Below are 4,447 nucleotides of genomic sequence, written 5' to 3'. Positions count from 1 at the left end.
ACATGCTGCACGTTACATTTTTTAACATAGTAATATTTGTGTTGACTTTTTGTCTAATCTGTATTGATTCTTTTTCAGAGCCACTGAGTTGCTGTAGCTAGCAGTAGAAAAATATGTTGACCTATTTTTTGCATAATTGGATATATCAGGCCTTTTTCTCACACACAGATGCCTGTAAATTTTATGGTATATTTTGAAAAGACACATTTGTGCTGTGGGTGGTAACTGAATGATGATTTTGTAAAACTGAACACCAGTGGGTTTGTTCATGGCTCTGCTTTTCTTCTGTTTATTGATATTGTTTGGTCATGATCCCTTCCCTAAGGATGACACTGGACACCAGCTGCTAATGCTTGTTACACTACAAAACCACATTTGCCACTACAAAAAGGTGAGCAATGGGCAGAGAGTGAACAAAATGTACTTTTTGGATTTGTTATTTTTTTAAACGAAATTTAAGGAAAGTGACAATATGCAGGTGTTTTATTGACCCAAAGATTTTGATCTTGTAATATACAGTAGGTAAACTGAGAAAGAAACTAAAGCTGTACATCAATCAACTATTCTGGATTCAAAGACATTTTTTTACACCTTTACCTGTTTTACAGTGCTGTTCACCTGTACCTTACCATGTGCTGCTTCTAATGCTGTTGACCATGTAGCTTGTGTGTGTGTGTCTGTGCAGTGTTAAGGATGTGTGTGTGTGTGTGTGTTTGTGTGTATGGGGGGGGATAATGAAGAGGCATTGTATCTCTTCATAATGACATCATGGCTCTGACAGAAGCTGGAGAAGATGCCCGAGGTCTCAGAGCGGAACTCTTCAGCTTTGCTCAAGTGTGTGTGTGTGTGTATGTGTGTGTCTGTCCCTGGGCTATAGGAGTCCTGCTGGGCTTTATGAACGAAAGTCAAACCGTCAAAGACAAAAACAAAACCTGACCAACAGCAATATGAAGCAGAGGGCAGGCCATTTGGCTGCTGCCCGCTCTCTGGTGCCTGTGTGTGAAAGCGAGGGGGCTGAGGGGAGGCACATTTGAAGAGAGAGAGAGAGAGAGGTGGGAAAAGACTACAGAGAAAGAGAGAGGGAGGTCCAGGAAGTTACAGAAGGGGTTCAGGGGTCAATTCAGCCTGCAGGCCTGGGTGACGCTTTCAGGGCTCAGAACGAGAGGCCTGTATTGCATCACGGGAGTCCTTGGCGTGTCCTCTTCATCTTGCCTCTGACCAGACAGATCCTTCCCTGTGGCTTTGTACACACACAAAGACACACACACACACACACACACACACATATGTAAAACACACACACCTTGGTTCTTTGTGTGTGTGGAGCCAAATAGTGGTGGAAGAAGTACTCAGATCCTCTACTTAAGTAAAAGTACTGGCAGAGCAATGTAAAAAATACTCCATTACAATTTGATGTCCTTCATTCAAAATCTACTTAAGTAAAAGTACAGAATTATTATCGAATGAAATATTCTTATATATTACATTATTAGATCATTAATACTGATACATCAATGCATAAGTAGCGTTTCACTGGTATAACTGGTCAAAGTGGAGCTAGCTTTAAAGAATTTGTTAGACTTTTTGGGACTTATGCTTATTCACTTTCTGGTGAAGAGTGAGATGTCTATTAAATTTTAGGCTACAGCTAGCAGCTGGTTAGCATAAAAAGTGAAAACAAGGGAAAACAGCTAGCCTGGCTCTGTCCAGCAGTAACTAAATCTGCTTACCAGCATATCTAAAGCTAGTGGACTACATCTTGGCTGGGACAAGTAACTTCCTGGAGTCTCAGCTGCTTGCCTGGCAACTGCTCAGAGCCAAGAAATAGTCCACAGAACATAATCCCCCCTAAAACGATGAATTGTTATTTTTACAGTTTTTGTACGGATTAAACAAACACGATGCAACATGTTAAATTGTGATCTTCAGAGGTTCTGGTAGGCAGATTTTGTTACCTTTGGACAGAGCCAGGCTAGCTGTTTCCCCCCTGATTCAAGTCTTAATGCTAAGCTAAACTAACTGGCTGCTGGCTGTAGCTTCATATATACTGGACAGATATGAGAGTGGTATCAATCCAATCCAAACTGTCCTCCAGAAGGCAATTAGGCATATTTCTCAAAATGTCAAACTTTTTTTGCTTTAACTACTTTATATACAGTTGGATAGTTTAGTCCAGTGGTTTCCAAACTGTGGGTCGGGCACCTCCAAAGGGTCACAAATAAATTTGGTTGTTGTGAGATGATTAATGGACTGCATTTATATAATCTGTGCTTTTTCCTGAGATATTGGATACTTTTACCTCTTTGTGCAACAAACTGTTATAAAACCACCTGAGAAGTTTTGAGGGGAACATGTCACTTCGGTGGATCTGCCAATAACTCAGACATTTGAAAAATGACAAGGGGCTCCAACTATGCACTGCTTTTTTGTAAGGGGTCACAAGTCTGAAAGGTTCCTGGTTTAATCTCTAACAGTGTATTGCATTTTATAAGCTCATTGTGTCTTTTTATGTAAAATCTTAATCTGTGAAGTAACTAATAACTATAGCTGATAAATGTAGTGGAGTAAAAAATACAATATTTCCTTCTGAATTATGTGGAGTAAAAGTATAAGTAGTAAGTATCAGAAATTGGAAATACTCAAAGTACAAATACCTCAAAATTGTACTTAAGTACAGTACTTGAGTAAATGTAGTAGTTACATTAGTTACTTTCCGCCACTGCAAACAGAAGTCATTTTTAAGAGTTTGAGACAGCAGGGCATCATGTTGTGTCGAACCACAGTATACAAGAAAATAGATCCTAGGTTTGTATTTTAAGCTGTTCAAGTCCATATCAAAGTAATTTGAACCATTAGGGGAAGAACTTCTTCATGTACAGAAGCATAAAATATGCTTGGAGGGATTCTGCTGCTATTGTGAACACATCGAAGGCACATCTCACATCTACGCTGAGTAAGATTGACAGGTTTCTTCTCTGAGCTGAAGTGAACCTCTCGCCCTGAGTGTGTGTGTAATGAGAGACAGGTCTTATGACAAGCACTAATCAGCCCAGACTCTTTACCCTGTGGCAGTCAGGCTGACACAAGGGAATACACCCTGACACTGCTGACAACTCCCCCGACCTGTGTGTGTGTGTGTGTGTGTGTAGATGAGCATGTGTCATTTCAGGTAATAGAGACATAACAGGAATGAGTTCATGTTCAGTTCAGTCAAGCCCAAATGTGAATTTTCTTCAGAAGCTTCAAATATTCTGAAATGAAAAGGTTATTAAAATAGTTTTTTAAGAGATTTGGAAGAAAATAATGTTAAAGGATCTCATTAATCCACAAAGGAAATTTGATTGATTTCTAAATGTTTAAAAAAGCCAGAGTCCCTCCAAAATAACCAGCATCATCCCCAAGTTCAATTCACATTTTAAGCTGCAGTAATGTCAAAGTACAAGTGCAAGCAAGTACATTTCTGCTAATTAAAGCAATTCTTTTTCTTAAGAAATATGGTTATTCGCTTTCTAGTTGAGAGTTTGATTGATTGAAAAGATTGATACCACTCTCATGTCTGTACGCTATATATGAAGCCACACCCAGCAGCTGGTTATCTTAGTTTAGCATTAAGACTGGAAACAGGGGGAAATGGCTAGCCTGGCTCTGTCCAATAGTTACAAAATCTGTCTACCAGCATCTCTAAAACGCACTAAAACGTAGAAATAGTCCGGCACATAATCCACTGTACAGATTAAACAAAAACCAAGACTGTTGCCAGCCTTTATGCTAAGCTAAGCTAACTGGTTGCTGTCTCCAGCTACATATTTAACATACAGACGTGAGAGTGGTATCAATCTTCTCATCTAACTCTCGGCAAGAAAGCAAATAAGCTAATTTCTTGAAACTACTCCTCTATTATTGACCACCATTTTGAGATTTGCCAAAAATACCCCTCAACTCCAAATTGGCTTAGTTATCACAAAGACTTAACATTAGGGGAGTCAACCGGTTTCTGCATTGCTTTGTTTAATCACAGTGAAAACTGCTCATTAAATACACAAGTCCTCAGTGGACCTGGACGTACCCTGCTGTCCCATGCTGCTTAAAGGAAAACTCAACTGTAGATGCGATTTTCATTTCGTTAGAAGGTCGAAGTGAAACATGCTGAGTAGCTACACAGATTTTCAAATAATCAAGGCATTTTTAAGACTGGAAGCTGGTAATACCATAACTCCACCCCAAAAGGGACCATCAATGAGTGCTTGGGATTTAACATGCTGTGTGTGTGTGTGTGTTTGCGTGCTGGCTCGTATTGTCATGGTGACGCTCAGCAGGAGTAACAGTGGCTTTCTAGGAGTATCATCAGTCCTGCTGATAAGAGGGGCTGTAGCCTCAGAACAAACACATTACACTCCCAGCTCCTTACATGTAATGAATGAATCTATAAAAGAAGCATCACTAGATG

This window comes from Siniperca chuatsi, linkage group LG16 (assembly GCF_020085105.1).
Source record: "Siniperca chuatsi isolate FFG_IHB_CAS linkage group LG16, ASM2008510v1, whole genome shotgun sequence".
NCBI lineage: Eukaryota > Metazoa > Chordata > Actinopteri > Centrarchiformes > Sinipercidae > Siniperca > Siniperca chuatsi.
Note: the sequence above shows the minus strand (reverse complement) of the source record.